The sequence below is a fragment of the Saccopteryx leptura genome, chromosome 12, assembly GCF_036850995.1.
Source record: "Saccopteryx leptura isolate mSacLep1 chromosome 12, mSacLep1_pri_phased_curated, whole genome shotgun sequence".
Taxonomy (NCBI): Eukaryota; Metazoa; Chordata; class Mammalia; order Chiroptera; family Emballonuridae; genus Saccopteryx; species Saccopteryx leptura.
The window spans coordinates 44,932,755-44,950,286 of record NC_089514.1 but is presented as its reverse complement, the minus strand read 5'-3'; the positions used below and the strand labels follow the sequence as shown (position 1 = coordinate 44,950,286).

At 43.1% G+C, this 17,532-nt stretch overlaps 1 protein-coding gene across 1 annotated transcript in view; it reads left to right on the top strand.

Annotated features, from left to right (window-relative positions):
• Window positions 1–2,262: 2,262 nt before the first annotated feature.
• The window catches only part of GSAP (gamma-secretase activating protein), a 153,696-nt gene continuing 138,426 nt past the window's right edge, over window positions 2,263–17,532 (top strand). The window contains exon 1 of the mRNA XM_066354451.1: window positions 2,263–2,283. The gene's annotated coding sequence lies outside the window, so the exon portion shown is untranslated. The remainder of the gene's footprint in view (window positions 2,284–17,532) is intronic.

The window sequence follows — 17,532 nt, the reverse complement described above, 5'->3', positions numbered from 1 at the left end:
CAAGGACCATGTGGACATCTGCACTACGGAAGCCCCTTGTCCCCTGATGCTACAGGGTAGTTAAGCTTCCTGGTGAAGTTGGCTCACTCTCATGAGAAAGGGGAACAGAAGAAAAAGGAAGGGAACTATGAATCAAAATAAATATTTACTAGTTTTAAACGGAAGAGACTTATATTTAAGTCATTAGACTGAGTTAATTTTTCTTCCATCAGCAGAAAAGGGACTCAAGAGCAAAGTTTCCATTGGAAAAGATTCACATTCAGCACATCTGGGTTGTGACTTAAATTTTCAAGCCACTACATAAGTCACATTTATGTTTATTTTTAAACACCTATCTTCATTATATTGTACGTTTTATGAGGGCACAGACCATCCTTTTTTACATTCTTAGCCCCTAACTCAGTGCTTTGCACTATTCTTAAGAAGAACTCATTGAGTGAATATTATTACATCCATGTATGAATGCTCATTCCATAGTACTTGATATAGAGAAAGCACTTCATGGTCTTTTCTCTTCCTTCCTAGAATATGTATTTCTTTGGGCACTGGTTTTTTGTTTTGTTTTAGTGAGAGAGAGAAAGGAGAGGAGAGAGACAGAGACAGACAAAAAGGGCGAGAGCTGTAGTTGCAGCTCCTTGGTTGTTCATTGATTGCTTTCTCATGTGCCTTGACTGGGGGCCTACAACAAACCAAGCCAGCAACCTTGGACTCAAGCTAGCGACCTTTAGGCTCAAACCAGCGACCATGGGGTCATGTCTGTGATCCCATGCTCAAGCTGATGACCCCGCATTCAAGCCAGTGACCTTGGGGTTTTGAACCTGGGTCTCAGCATCCCAAGTTGATTCTCTATCCACTGTGCCACTGCCTGGTCACGCTGGGCACTGTCTGTCTTGCTATTGAAAGCCAATTCTGTCTTGGATTGCTCTGAAGGTAAATCAACTTTGGTTGTTTTTATGGAAGTTGCTTAAGGAGCTGAAGACAGTATTTGACTTCTCTGGCTTTATTTGATATCCAAAGAGTATAATATATACAGCAGTAGTCACAGCTGCAGTTGGAAGATGCTAAATATTTAATAGCATAGTCCTGGTCCCTTTCTTTTTTCTTTTCTTTTCTTTTTTTTTTTTTACAGAGAGAGAGAGGGATAGATAGGGACAGACAGACAGGAACGGAGAGAGATGAGAAGCATCAATTCTTCGAGTGACCCCTTGCTCAAGCCAGCGACCTTGGGTCCAAGATGGTGAGCTTTGCTCAAACCAGATGAGCCCGTGCTCAAGCTGGTGACCTCGGGGTCTCGAACCTGGGTCCTCCGCATCCCAATCTGACGCTCTATCCACTGCGCCACCGCCTGGTCAGGCAATGGTCCCTTTCTTAATTCCAATCCTTTCTCTCCTTTTCCCTCCCAGCCTAAGATCCAATCTGTTCTCATTCTCCTCTCCTTTCTGTGTGCCCCCATTCTGGTCTGCCCTTCTCCATTTTTGCCTCCTGCCTTCACCCCTTTCCAGGGGAGAACTCTTGGCTCCACAGGAGCCATATATCCAGGATGGTTCCCAATTAAGGTTGAGTCTTCTTCTTTGAAAAAGCCTGAAAAAAAATTTTTTCCCAAGACTTTGAACTGGCAGCCTCAGCATTCCAGGTCAATACTTTATCCACTGCACCACCACAGGTCAGGCACAGAAAGGAATTTTATTTTATTTATTTATTTTTATTAAGCGAGAGGCAGGGAGGCAGAGAGACAGACTCCCGCATGTTCCCCCACTGGGATCTACCCTGCAAGCCCTCTACCAGGGTGATGCTCTGCCCATCTGGGGCCACTGCTCCGTTGCTTGGTAACTGAGCTATTTTAGTGCCTGAGGTGAAGTCATGGAGCCATCATCAGTGCTGAGGGCCAACTTTGCTCAAACCATTTGAGCCATGGCTGTGGGGGGGGGGGGGTAGGGAGTGGAGAAAAAGAAGGGGAAGGTGGAGAAGCAGATAGTCACTTCTCCTGTGTGCCTTGACTGGGAATCAAACCCGGGACTTTCACACGCCGTGCCAATGCTCTACCGCTGAGCCAACTGGCCAGGGTAGGAATTTTATAAGTCAAAACACAAGTTACTATCTATATAGTTAAGCCATTTACTGTTGTTTTTTTAATGTTTATTTTATTGTCTTCAGAGACAGAGGAAAGGAGAGACATAGACAGACAGGAATTTCGATCTGTTCCTGTATGTGCCCTGACCAGGGATTGAACCAGCACCTTCTGTGCTTCAGAATGAGCTCTTACCAACCAAGCTATCCAGGTAGGTAAGCCATTTGTTTGTATTTCATGTCATTTATAAAAGTATTTGAGGTAAGTATATCTTAGCAGAACATTTATTGTAAACAAATTTATTAATTATTAAAACATCTGTGTGCTCTGATTTTGATTTGGAAGATACGGACCCCACATTACAGACATATCTTGGTGATACTTACTGCTGGTTCAGTTCCAGATCACTATAATAAAGCAAATATTGAATAAACCAAGTTCTAATCTTTTTGTTGATGGGGGGGGGGGCCTTGCCTTCAATTTATAAAAAAAAAATACCAGATCTGTGAAGCCCAGTAAAGCAAGGTAAGCCTGCACAGTGTTTCCTGGGCTTGCCTGATGAGAATGACCACTTGTTGAATCCCCGAGTCCCTCAGCAGTTCCCTTCGAGATCCACTTATGGGCCTGAAGTCGTTTTGGGTTTTTTTTTTTCCTTTCTTTAGATAATTCTTTTCATTCGATAAATTTAAGAACAGTTGCCAAGTACAAAGCAAGGACTGGAAGGATGAAGATGTATAAAGTTCCAGGGAGCGACAAAGAAATTTCTGAGAGAAAGGGAATTTGGTCCAGCGCTCTTTTTTCTTTTCTCAGTACAAATATATCTGTGTGAATGCTGATCATCAAAGCAGTCCATGGGATTATGGAAAGCAGATTGTATTGATATTGGCAAAAGAAAACACTATCAAAGTAAAAGAACTGTCAAAGTAAAGAAAACCCTAAAACTGTTCGTCAAGCTCTGGCAGAAGTGCCAGTCATTTCAATTATCTCCTTACTGTTGTATTTTTTGCCATGCAGCACAGTATCCAGTTAACTAAGCTGTTTTATTTGATTAGAACATTATTCCTTCCTCTAAATACCTATTTATATCTTGACCTAGTCAATTTTAATAGGTAATTGTATATGTAGCATGTTATCCTCTCAATTTTAAAGCATTAGATGGGACTGACCAGGCAGTGGCACAGCGGATAGAGTGTCAAACTGGGACATGGAGGACCCAGGTTCAAAACCCTGAGGTTGCAGGCTTGAGCCCAGGCTCATCCAGCTTGAGCGTGGGATCATAGACATGACCCATGGTCGCTGGTTTGAGCCCAAAGGTCGCTGGCTTGAGCAACGGGTCACTCGCTCTGTTGTAGCCCCTTGGTTAAGGCACATATATATGAAAAAGGAATCAATGAACAATTAAGGAGACTAAGGAGCCTTAAGGAAGAATTGATGCTTCTCATCTCCCTTCCTGTCTGTCTGTCCCTATCTGCCCTTCTCTCTGTCTCTGTCACAAAAAAAAGTATTAGAAGGAACACTGCATAGGTAAGGCCTTTTTTTTATTTTTTGAAAGTTAAGGCAGACACCTTTTAGAATAGTGGGTTACCCATTTCATAATCTGCCTCTTCTGAGAAGTTTGTGTGTTTCTGCCCCACCCTTGAATGGGGGAATTCCATACGTGAGAACTCCTGCACTCAGTAAAGAACAGTGCTCACAGAAAAGGAAAACCGAAACCTTTGTGCCCGAGACCTCCACCCTCTGAGCACTTCATGGCCTTTGACCCCTGCAGGCTCAGGATCATGGGAGCGTCTGGGAACCTGAAGGAGGGGCAGGGATGACGAGAACCCTGGAGGCCTGATGCTGCTGAGGGAGCAGGCATGGCAGTCAGTCAGCTGGAGATTTCTGGGCCTTTTGGCTTATGGACCTGTCCTGGTGTCTATTGCTTACAAGTTGAGATTATTAAAACTAATAGTTCCTACAGGACACAGTTTTTATGATATGAATCTCTTCTTAAGAAAACATGGTGCCTGACCTGTGGTGGCGCAGTGGATAAAGCATCGACCTGGAAATGCTGAGGTCGCCGGTTCGAAACCCTGGGCTTGCCTGGTCAAGGCACATATGGGAGTTGATGCTTCCAGCTCCTCCCCCCTTCTCTCTCTCTGTCTCTCCTCTCTCTCTCTCTCCTCTCTAAAATGAATAAATAAAATAAAATAAAATAAAAACATAGCATGATGCGAAAGAGGGTCCATACTGCAGGTTTTGGGGAGGCTGTATTCTCCTCTCCCCGGAACCTGTTCCGCAGTTCTGTTAGTCATCTGGCTTCTGGCCAGAGACAGCCTATTTTCTAAGCCTGTTGCATTGAACACTATCGTCACTCAGAAAAATTCCCAGTTGGTTAGTCCTTCCCAAATGTTGAATACTTTTAGAAGTTTGTGGCCTTGCTTTTATGCAAATAACAGGTGGTGCTGGCCAATCAGGTACTGATGAAATTCAGCGCTGAAGGACCTTTATCTTATTATCCAGACAGAATAATTGAATTTTGGTTTCCATAGATGTGTACTGCTGCTGCCTATATTAACCAGTCTTGTCATGTCCTCTCTTTACATGTCTACGGAGATTGGGACATCACTAAAGAATGAGAACAGTGCCTTCAGAGTTTCCCACAACACATTTTTATGAATCAGAGGAAAATGGCATTGGTCATAGAGGCAGATTATATTAGAATCATTTGGGCCCTCAGCTGGGATTCCTTCCTGGCTGATTCCATCCCCTCCTTTGTGTCTGACTGTCCACCTCGGGAAAGGGATAATTACAACCATTCCTCATTTGCTTCAGAGGGATGTTACCAAGATTCATTTTAAAAGTCTATAAAGCTTTTTGAGCGTGGAGAAGCATAATTACAAGACAAAATATTGTCATTGCGGTGTTCCTTGCAAATATGAGATAATTCCAGTCATCCATATATTGATCAATATGCATTATTTCATTTTATTAATAAAAGTTAGCTCCTCACACTCTGAGTTTTTCCCAACCAGTGTTTGTCTAAGAGAAGGAAGTTCAGAAAAGGGATCATCAGCCACAAATGCAGGCTTTAAACCACTCACTTTCTTTTAACTTCAGGCTGGAAACTAAGGAAGATGAGCTAAAGAAATTCCACATAGTAACCAGTAACCCCGAGCTCCACTGTGCAGACTCAAATATTTTCTCAGGTGTATGATCAAAAATGGTTACTTGAATTAGAAAAGATCTTGTCAGGTCAGAGATGCTTGTTTCTGTTTTTAAAAACATAGTTCCTTGTATCAATCTTGGCAAATCACCTGGGCTTTTTTTAATTGACAAGTTTCACAAAGATTTGAAAGAATATCAAAAGTCAATGGAGGCCCTGGCCGTTGGCTCAGTGGTAGAGCGTCGGCCTGGCATGCGGGGGTCCCGGGTTCGATTCCCGGCCAGGGCACACAGGAGAAGCGCCCATCTGCTTCTCCCCCCCTCCCCCTCTCCTTCCTCTCTGTCTCTCTCTTCCCCTCCCGCAGCGAGGCTCCATTGGAGCAAAGATGGCCCGGGCGCTGGAGATGGCTCCTTGGCCTCTGCCCCAGGCGCTGAAGTGGCTCTGGTCGCGACAGAGCGACGCCCTGGAGGGGCAGAGCATCTCCCCCTGGTGGGCAGAGCGTTGCTCCCTGGTGGGCGTGCCGGGTGGATCCCGGTCGGGCGCATGCGGGAGTCTGTCTGACTGTCTCTCCCTGTTTCCAGCTTCAGAAAATTACAAAAAAAAAAGTCAATGGACATGACCATAATGTCTACTGTCAATTATAGAAGAGGTAAGGCTATCATGGACACATTAGAAACACTAGTTTCTTCTAAAATAGCAGTTTGCTTATCATTAAATCTTCATTGTCTTTCAAGGAGATAAACAGCAGTTCTTTCCTGAAAATGTTAAAATTTCATTAACAGTGCTAAAATTGCATCAACAGCATGGGAAACAGTGAGGAAAAGTACAACAAACACATAGAAACCCAGAAATACAGAATGAAATGACTCCTATTTTCTTCTGTTCCACAGCATACATTTCTTACCTCCCATCGTGAGAATGAAACACAAGTGTTTGTACAATAAAATGCCTGCTATGTGCTGAAATATTGGTTCTCAATGTGGTTCCCCAGACCAGCGATATCGGCATCACTGAGACTCGTTAGACATGTAAATCAGAAACTGGCGGTTGAGCCCAACAACCTGTGTTTTAACAAGCCCTCCAGGAGGCTCCCGTACATCTAAAGCAGGGGTCGGGAACCTATGGCTCGCAAGCCAGTTGTGGCTCTTTTGATGGTTGCATTTGGCTCGCAGACAAATCTTTAATAAAAAAAAATAATAACGTTAAAAATATAAAACATTCTCATGTATTACAATCCATTCATTTCCTACCGCTCATGTTCATGGTTGCGGGTGGCTGGAGCCAATCACAGCTGTCCTCTGGGACAACACCAAATTTTTATTGGATAATGCATAAGGTACACGGGTCGTTATATGGCTCTCACAGAATTATATTTTAAAATATGTGGCGTTCATGGCTCTCTCAGCCAAAAAGGTTTCTGACCCCTGATCTAAAGGGTGCTTCTGAGAACGGGAATCACACAGGGTCATGGGGAGCTGGGGACTGGACGGGTGTCCTGTGGGCAGTACAGGTCGTGGCTGAGCTCGTCCCTCTGACTCGGGAGCGGTGCTCCTTGGTGTGAGCCAGCTCAGGACTTGTATTTTGAGAGGGCAATTACTCTTCTCTGGAATTTAGATCTCATTTCAGGTAAATGCTCTAATGGAAGATATTTTGACTTATGTTTAATACTGGTGTCAGGAAGACAAAGCTTTCCTCTGTTGCTCTTATAACATTCCTTCGCAGAGCTGGAGGAGGGGCCCAAGATGGAGAGAAAAGAGACAAGAGGCCTGAAATGAGTTTGATCACTACTATTACCATTTTTCATCTATAGGACCCTGTTGGGCAAATGAGTTTGTAAAATTTGTCTTTTTTGAGTTTGCTCACTTTTAGTGTTAAAAAATGGCACTGGGCAGCGCCAGGTATGTAATCTGTGAAATTGCAAATTACCTTCCTGCTTGGGAAGGGCCGTTGTCTTGCTAATATTTGCTAGAGGAGAGGTTTTCATGCCAGAAAGTACTGAAAAGAGAAGGAAGGAAGCCATGTTTTGCAGAGAGGAGGAAGAGAGAGGAAAGGGTGGAGAAGAAGCCATTTTTGCAGAGTGAGAGAGGGGAGAATGCAGAGTGCTGGAGGGAAGCCATATGTGCAGATGGAGAACCAGAGCTGAAGGACTTTGCAAGCTCCGCTGAGACTGGTGGGGCCTTTGATTCTAGGAGAAGCCGGAGAGGATTCTCCTGGTTGTGGAACTGGAGAATGTGTCAGTAGCTTTGGGAGCCCTGAGTGAAAGGGAAGTATTTTTCCCTGTGTGTGTTTGCTCGTCAGCCGGTGTGAGACTTTAATAAAGGAATGGTCCACCATTTTCTGGCCCCACTGTTTCTTTACCGTGTGCCCAAATCCAGTGAGAACCTGCATGTGCATGGCCACGACAACGGTGACTGCTGGCCATACAGACCCCTCCCACTATTGTTTTCCCCTTTTCCTCTTGACTTCCCTGTGTCCACCATGCTCTCCAGTAAGCACTAGGAGAGGTGACAGAGTGAAGGTAACATGTGTGCTAGAGATGGCTCAGAGAGAGAATACCCCAGGCCAGCCCCCCACCTCACCCATTAGCCTGCAAGATTCTGATGCCAGTCAGAATTCTAATTGCATCTTAACTAACCAGAACTACAGTGTGTCCGTAAAGTCATGGTGCACTTTTGACCGGTCACAGGAAAGTAACAAAAGATGATAGAAATGTGAAATCTGCACCAAATAAAAGGAAAACCCTCCCAGTTTCTGTAGGATGATGTGGCAGCATGTGCACATGCACAGATGATGATGTAACACCTTGTATACAGTGAAGCAGCCCACAGCCATGCCAGTCAAGATGTGGAAGGTACAGAGGAAAGTTCAGTATATTCTGTGGCTCACTAAATTCAAATCTGTGACTCAAGTGCAACGTGAATATCGGCGCGTTTATAACTAAGTGCTACCACATAGGAATAACATTACTCTGTGGGATAAGCAGTTGAAGGAAACCAGCAGTTTGGTGGAGAAACCCCGTTCTGGTAGGCCATCAGTCAGTGACGAGTCTGTAGAGGCTATACGGGATAGTTACCTAAGGAGCCCTAAAAAATCTGTGCATGAGCCCACATCGAACTGCACTGAATAGGTATGACACTGGGAGAGTTTTCCTTTTATTTGGTGCAGATTTCACATTTCTATCGTCTTTTGTTGCTTTCCTGTGACCAGTCAAAAGTGCACCATGACTTTATGGACACACTGTATATTGAATCTAGCCCCCATCCCTTCTCCCTCTCCTCAGATAAAAAGCAGTTCCTGGAAATAGAAATTGTCTTTCATTTAAACATATGTTACTGTGATGTATGTCCCAATTTCAGCTGTTGGTGAACTGGTTTTCAAATGGACCCCCTTTCCCCACCCGGTCCTTGTTGGAGAGGGCCTAGCAGTGTGGCCAACTCCCTGAGGTCCACAGAGCATTTCAGTCCTGCTCACACAGTCTTAGCAGTCAGTTCTGGGGACTGATTATACGTGGAATCAGTGTTCCCTGCAAGAAACCTTCCCTTAAGAAGCTCTTGATCTTTGCAACATCAAAGAGACTGGGAGGGAGCAGGCTTTACTTTTCACCTGTGGTTTAAAATTAATATGTATACTATATGAAAGAGACAAATTAGTATGTATACTATATGAGAGAGACAGAGGAAATCGAGTGGCCTCGGCCACCTAAGACATCTGGGTTTTTATTTATTCCAATATTATTCTTTCCATGAGCACACTGCACACACTGAACTATCCAGTGTGCACACTGAAAGAGACTTCTAAGGGCCGAGGACGGGAGTGGTGGGTTATTTGAGTTCATATAATCAGTAAGCAAGGAAGTTAGGCTTTTTCTAACACTGAAAGCAACCATGATAAGGCATGTTAAAGCAAAAGTTAGGAACACTGCTTGAATCTTACTTAGAAGGTTTTAAATAACCCCTGTGGGCAAAAAAGGGGCCACACATTAAACCTGACTGAGGAGCCACTGAGGAGCCACTGCGCCACCTCACCCGCAGGTGTGGTAAAGTACCAAAAGCTACAGAATCAATATTAATATTTTGGGAGGCTTGAAGAACATTTTATTAATTTGGGTTAAGGTGTGCAGAGAAATTGTGAGAATAGTCTCTGTACTGTGTGATTGGCATGACCAGGATGGCCCTTGGCATTGTATTGTAAATGCAAGGGGATGAAAACATGGATTCCCAGACATTCCACCACACCTGTGGGGAAAGGGGTGAATGGCTAGCCAGGTACAGGGAGAGAAAAGCCGAAATAAACCTTTTCTCATAGTAATGAGCCATTTGCGGGCATTTGTCCCCACAGAAACTACCTCTCCTATGTAAATGCGTGTGGTTAACATGTGTGACTCTGGACAGAGAGATGGCAGATAAACAGTAGATAATATAGGAATGCCTTTTAATATGTAAAAAGACATCTTTCTACCATTGTGTTGACTTGTAAATTTTGTTTTCTCCAAAATAATGTATGGCTTGCAAATTGAACGTGGTCCTATCATGTTAAAGGACATATGACTATAACCAATAGTGGTAAGGGGCTCCAAATTACAATTTTTCTTCTGTACTTCCCACTTACAAAACTATAAAAACTAAGTAGAACAAAGGGCTGGCGCCGCTCTCCCTCAGACCTCTGTCGGAGTTGCCGCCGCTTGGCCAAGCTAGACAATAAAGCTTTGGTGTGTAATCGACAGACTTTGTTTATGTCTTCAATGTTTCGGGTCCCTCGGATTAGGCTTAGCACTGACAAGCCCAGGGAAGGCCTGCCTGGTGGGCTGTGGGCAGCTGTGCTAGGCTTGCTCGCTGGTTTACCAGCTGCAAGCACTTTGCCTGATTGGTGCTTGAGGTGTGGCCGCGCCACGTGTGTGTGGCCTGTGTGAGGCTGTGGGTGCTTGTGCTCAGGGGGATTGTGGATTGCAGAGGGTGACTGGCGGGTTGCCTTCCCGCCACTGTGAGGGGCCATTTTGCTGTTTCTTTGCCTGAGAAGCAGGGTTTCCCCTGCCATTGTGAGACTATGAAACGGAATGACCCAATGCTTTCTGGCTCTGCAGTTTCTGGATCATCTGCCTGAATCCAATGTGGACCTGCCTGGCCTCGGCCACCAGCGTTCCATGGGCCTTACAAACTCAGAGATCTAAACTAACCCCATAGGATGGTCTGAGATGAAAACGCTCTAACTAAAAGCAGTTAATGGCAGATAATTGTGTCTTAGGCCAGCATTTTTCCCTAATAAAGGTCAATGTTTACCTTAGCTGAGCATATATATATCTGTTGGGGTTTTTTTTGCATCTACAATAACATAACTGGTAGCATATCGTTGGAACATTAAAGTAATTTTCTCTGTCCCCCTGTTAGGAAAACACCTGTGTTAGGCTTGCTTGCTTGTACTTTGCTTGGTGAGTGTGTGAGCACAGGGCAGAGCCATGTGTGTGTAGTCTGTGTAAGGCTGTGGGTTCTTGCCCTCAGTGCAGATTGCAGATCGCCCGCCCGCCACTGTGAGGGGTCATTTTTGCTGTTCGTTTGCCCGCTGCCATGAGAAGCAGTTTTCCCCTTCCTGTGTGCTCGTCCGCCGTTGCGAGACTCTAGTATAAACAGAAACGGCCCACTACTTTCTGGCTCCACAGTTCCTCTACCACCTTCCTGAGTCCAATCTGAACCTGCCTGACCTGGGCCACTGACATTACACTCCCCAAACCTTCAAAGCCCAACCATGCACCAGAGCAGAGACCATAAATCCCCTCCTTGTTGTCATTATCATGTTGTTAACTGTTAATTATCCTGTACCGACCTATGTAAAACAAGGGTCTGTTCCTTTTACCTTTTATCTAATAGCAAAGATTTCCCAGCTTTGTTTTCACCCGCCTCCCTGACCTATCACCACTGGATTTCATGGAGCCCTCTTGCATCTCCTGCTTTGATTCTGATGTATAAAGTAAGGTGCAAACTGCCCTTCTCCAGAGCATTTTCTCAATCTGTTGAGATTTTGCTACCCAGCAGTTGCCATCTGTTTGGCTCAAATAAACTCATAAAAAATTCTCTACAGGTTTGAATGTTTCTTACATTGACGCCCCAAAGAACTGTCAGGCATTTATCCAGTGGCCTTTGGGTAAATCTACAGTTTACTTTTTGAGGGAGGAATTAAGGAGTTGAACTGAACTGATATTTTTAAAAACTTCCTAATATTTTTTTTCCTTCTTTTCCAAGTGAGAGGAGGGGAGGTAGAGAGACTCCCACATGTGCCCCAACTGGGATCCATCCAACAAGCCCCATCTGGGGCTGATGCTTTGCTCATCTGGGGCCATACTAGCAACTGAGCTATTTTTAGTGCCTGTGGTAGAGGTTCCAGAGAGCCATCCCTAGTGCCTGGGGCCAATATGCTAGAACCAATCTGAGCCATGGCAGTGGGAGGGGAACAGAGAGAGAGAAGGAGGAAGGGGAGGGGTGAAGAAGCAGATGGTCACTTCCCCTGTGTGCCCTGACCAGAAATCAAACCCAGGACATCCACATGCCAGGCCAATGCTCTACCACTAAACCAACCAGCCAGGGCCTTCCCCCACTGTAATATTTCTTAATCCTTAATTCCATTTTCCTGGCTTGTTTTGTAGAATGTGCCTTATCCTGCTATACAGCCATCTTTCTCCTTTAAAAATTTCCATGTTTTTATGGATACTAGATTTGCAATATTTTCCCTAAGCCTCTCTCCACATATGGACTTGGTGACAGGGGTTAATGAGCGGATATCTTTTATAGATTATCTTACTGCTACTATAGTTAAGAATCTTAGAACTGTTTATAGCTGAAAGGGACTTTGTGTGTGTGTGTGTGGGGGGGGGTCATAGTGCAACTTCTTTTATTTTACAAAAACCCAAATCCAGAGAGTTTGAGTGACTTGCCCAAAGTCACAGAGCAACCTGATGTAAGGGTTGTGACAAGAATTCAGGCTTCACTACAGGTCAAGTACTGAGTACATCACCCTTTTGCTTTGCTAGTTTTCTTTTTTTAATACTTGAAATTCTTTACCCTCTTGAGACTGAGCTAGCGGTTGGCCAACCTGGTGTAGATATCAGGCTTTTTTCTTAAGCGACGAGGTTCTGACACTATCAAAGAGCTCCCCGACAGGGAACCGCACTGTCAGCTCCCAGGGGTGGACCCAGATTAGATGGGCATTTGGAAAGCTGGAGGCCCGGAAGGGAAAGGTGACACATGCAGACTTCAGGCTGCCTTTGACAGAAGGCATTCTGACAGTGTCCTGACTCCATGCGGGAGAGAGCTCTTACCCCTGTCTGACTGATCTCCACCGTCCCTCTGTCAGCAGACCCAAGACTAAAATGCCAGAGATACAGATCACCTTTTTAAAGAAAAACTCTGTGTTGGAAACAGTAAGCTCAAAATTTGGAAAAGGTTTGGGTTTTTGAGGATGAAGAAGTTTTACATTAAATACTTCAAAAAATTAATAGAACATGAAGGAGGAACATTAATGGAACCCTTAATAAAAGTTTTTAAAAATCACCTACAAATCTCAATACTCCCACAAATTAAATTATTTTCTAAAAATAATGCGTTTTAACAGACTCATACATAGAGAGCAGGCTGACAGCTGTTGGGAGGGGGTGAGGGAGGCAGAAGGATAGAGCAAGAAAGGACAAAATCTCATGAACACTGACAACAGTGTGCTGGTTGTGAGGGGGAGGGGAGGGGGGTAAATGGGGGTGGACCATGACTTGACTTGGGGGGGTTGTGAACACACAATACGGTGTACAGAGATGTGTTGTAGAATTGGGCACCTGAACCTGTATAATTATGTTAACCAGTGTCACCCCAATAAATCAATTTTAAAAAAAGAAAAGAATGGGTTTAAGAAGATTGAAGCATAGATGTTTTGGTGATTAACTGCTTGGATCCTTTTTTGTTGTTTTTTTTTAAATTATCAGTTACAGTTGACATTCAATATATTAGTTTCAAGTGCACACATAGTGGTTAGACATTTATATAATTTAGAAAGTGATCTCCCATAAGTCTAGTACCTACCTGGCACTATACATAGTTATTGCAATATTATTGACTATATTCCCTATGCCGTGACTACTTTGTAAATGCACTTGGGCCCTTATTTGAATGCGCTGGACTGGTTTCTATTGCTCTGAAGTAGTCTATGTTACTAGAATGTACACAGAGAAAAGTTCAGAGGCTTTTCTTTTCTTTTCTTTTGGCACAGGAAAATCTTTTTCAAAAAGATTTTCTATGATATAGGTTGTTTTTTATGCCTCTGATCAAGCCATGTTCCTTTTGTATATTGTGATTCCTAGTAAGATAAATAAAAAATAAACCACCACCGAAATTTAAAAAGAAGCTACTTAACAAAGAAGATCTTAAGTAGCTAATGAGTCAGTGTGTATTCACAGACCTTTAATCATTGCTTGCAGGGATATTTTATGTGAGAACAAAGACAGCACAGAGACAGGGCCACTGGGCAGACAGCGGAGGGCTGGAGGAGGCTGCCACAGAAGACGGGAATCGGAAATTCCCAGCACTCAAAGCCAAGTGGAAGACAGGCTGGAAAAAATTCAAACTGAAAACAGGTGGAAAAGGCAGGAAATGCAATGTTCCTCCTTAGCAAGGAGGAACACCTTTCTTTTTAAAATCACCTACAACATGTTTTTAATGTAAAATTCTTGCCCCCAAAAAGAGGTTTCTTGGATTCCTGTCATTTCCCTTCCATAACTGACACTCGCAGGAGGGACACCAGAATCTCCTGAATCGAAACGTTACATATACAACAAAATATTTCATTTTAATTAAATGTGTTTTCCTAGGAGCATTCAGAAGAGCCCAGTGACCCAGTGCTTTGGAGATGGCAGTTTATTTGCATAGTTTTTGTTTATTCGAGACCCTCGATTGGCTGGAGTGGTCCCTCCAGGAGTTGCCCTTCGGAGGCGGTGACAATGGGTCTTCTGTGAGGGACGTCAGCGGAGGCGACTCTCCGGGAAAGCTGGAGCTGAGAGCACGGATGACGACATGTTAATGAATTGCTTCAGGGATTCTCTCTTGTGGCCTCCACTGTGATTAGAAATTTGGAAGAAAAAAGGCATCTACGTACAGAACACATGGAGCTGGACTTGAACACATCTGCTCCACACGTAAATATCTGCAATGGGCTCTTCTCAAACGGCTAAGTGCTGTTCGTACATTCACACAGAAGTTCATGAACTCAGTGTGTGCATTTTAATGAAAATATTTATGTAATAGATAGTATTTATTTCTTGCCATCAATTTCTATATGAAATAAAGTCATATGATAGCTCTGAAAAAAATGTTTTAGTAATTTTTCCCCCTCTAAGGCCAGTTAATGGGAGATTCCTGTTAAGGAAAAAACATAGTCATTTAAGAGGTGAAAATAAAATTTTCCATCATGTTTCTCCTTTTATTTTTTAGCCAGTTTTAGAGAATTTACTTCATCGAACACAGGTAATAAGATTAGTAACTTTATAGGTTTGCAGTAGAAGGGGAAAACACAATTTAATTTAAAGGCCTTGCATCTTCTGATAATTCAGTGTTTTAATTAATTTATATTTTAATTGGGTTGAGAGAGAAAGGAGGGGAGAGAAAGAAATATCAATTTGTTGTTACATTTATTTATGCACTAATTGGTTGATTTGTGTATGTGTCCTAACTGGGGATAGAACCCCAACCTTGCGCATCAGGGAGGATGGTCTAACTAACGAGCTAACTAGCCAGGGCAGATTCAGTGTTTTAAATCAAACCCACCCATGTCAGTGAAGTTTTTTCTTAGCATGATAGGAAATTACAGTTCCTTTTATGGGGGAGAAAAAAACTTTACGAGGCATCTGAAACACCAGTCATTCTAATAACGTTTATGTTTCTAAAAATATTTTTCATCTTGAAACAATCACAAACTTACAGAAAAGTTGAGAGTGCCATACAAATAACTTTTTTCTGAAGCATTTGAGAGTTATTGCTTACCGGATATCCCACTACCCCTCAATAATCCAGTATGCATTTTCTGTAAACAAGAAAATTCACCTCTATAACCACAGGACAACAATCAAAACCAGGAAGTTAACCTTGATACAGCAGCACCACCTAATTCTCATACCCATTCAGTTTATTCAGTTGACCCACTAATGAATTTTATAGCAAAATTATCCAGATCACGATCACATGCAGCATTTATCTGTCACATTTCTTTAGTCTCCTTCTGTCTGGAACAGCTTTTCAGCCTTTCAGTGGCTTTCATGGCCTTGACACTTTCAAAAATAACAATCCAGTTATTTCATGTAATATCCTTTAATTGGGTTTGTCATGATTAGGTAAACATTATCGTTTTTGGAAGTATTGTATCCTATCATTTCTGTTGGTCCCTTTACTGATGACATTGACTTTTATTCTCTGATTTAGGTGGTGTATACCAGCCCTCATAAGTATTTTCTGGGAGGTACTTGGAAACTATCTAGATATCCTGTTTTATGTCAAACTATCTATTTGTATATCCTTATGGTTTTCTGTTTTATTTAGTAGGTTTGTTTAATTAAAGAAAAAGGCCATCAGACGGAGGTGGCTATAATGCCATGGCAGCCCACTTAAGCAGGCAACAATCTAAACCCGTAAATACCTCAAGGTTACGAAATTAAAAGCTAAGGCCAATCAATCACAAATAGCCAATCAGGCTTTAAGTTACAGCTAATCATATAAAAATGCGACTCATGGATATAAATAAAAGTGAAGTGGCTACCAGAGGGGAGGAGGGGGAGGGGAGTAAAGAGGAACAAATAGAAGGCGACGGGAAATGATCTGACTTTGGGTGATGGGCACACAGCGCAGCCAGCAGTTCAGATGCTGTGCAGATGTTCACCTGCAACCTCTGTACTTACTGATCAGTGTCACCCCAGTAAATGTGATTTTCTAAATAATAATAATAAAAAGTGACAGCCAATCAATAGTTCCTGGACTTTGTTTTCGCCTTTTCTCTATAAAAGCTTTTCACCAGGGGAGTGCTCTCTAATCCATTCCTGCTTGGTGCTGCCTGATTTGAATAGATTTTGTTCAAATAATCCTTTAAATTTTAATATGCCTCATTTTATTTTTTAACAGTTCATAATCTTTTATTATCATTGTTTATTTTGGTGCTTAGACTGTGCCAGGTTGGCCAGTTGGGCCCCTGCACACTGGCTCCTGTGTCCTCTGGCATCTCCTCAGCACACCTGGTGGTGTCCTTGCTCTCTGGCACTCCGCACTGTTCCAGGCTCGTGCTGTTACTTCCTCACTCCACGTGTGCCCGTCGACAGCAGGACTATTGCTGCTCCTAGGCGTTTGGTGGACACACTAGGGAATATATATATATATATATGTTTATATGCATACATCCATTTACTTTACCATCTACAATGATATCTATCATCATCCATCAAATGAAGACTTAAATTTACACCAATATCTCCAATTTCAATCCAATACAACATAGTTTATTTTAGGGTTTTTTTCTTTTTTTATGACACCATTGCCTGCCAGTGAGAATCATACCCCATGTTATTCTTTTTTAAAATTTTTACTTACTGATTTCAGAGAGAGAGAAGAAGGAGGAGAGAAAGAGAGAAGTATCGATTTGTCCACTCATTCATGCATTCAGTGGTTGATTCTTGTATGTGCTTTAACTGGGGATCGAACCCATAGCCTTGGCATATAGGGATGATGTTCTAACCAATTAAGTTATCCGACCAGGGTCATGGTATTCTTAATACATTTACTTTACTGATTAATCCCCATGTAAGTAGCCAATCTCTCATCTCAGCTGCCATTCCCACCCCTGTGGAAACGCCCTCCCCAAGCCATCAGAAATCTGCTACCCCTTGCTGAACAGCCTCCCCCACCTACCCACCCACACAAATGCCCCACTCGCCCAGACTGGACTCTGACACCTCACGCTGGCTGATGCCCCCTCCACTATGAACACCTCTTTATCCTGCTGGGGCTCTGAAACCCCAGTTTTGGCCCTCCCCTTAACTCTGACTGTACAGGTGCTTACCTTTCTTTGCCCTGCCTGACGGCTTTAGGTGGGGTTGTTTAGGAACAGAGGGGAGAAAGAATGAAGAAGGAAGGAACAGGGGTGAAAAGGAGGAGGGAGAAGAAAGGGGCAAGAACAAATTTATGTTTATTAAATAACAAGTGAACATATTAAGTTTCTCTTAAAATGATACAGTTTAAATAAGAAAAGAGAAATCTAAAAAGCAACATAGAGCCTGACCAGTGGTGCCGAAATGGATACAGCGTCGACC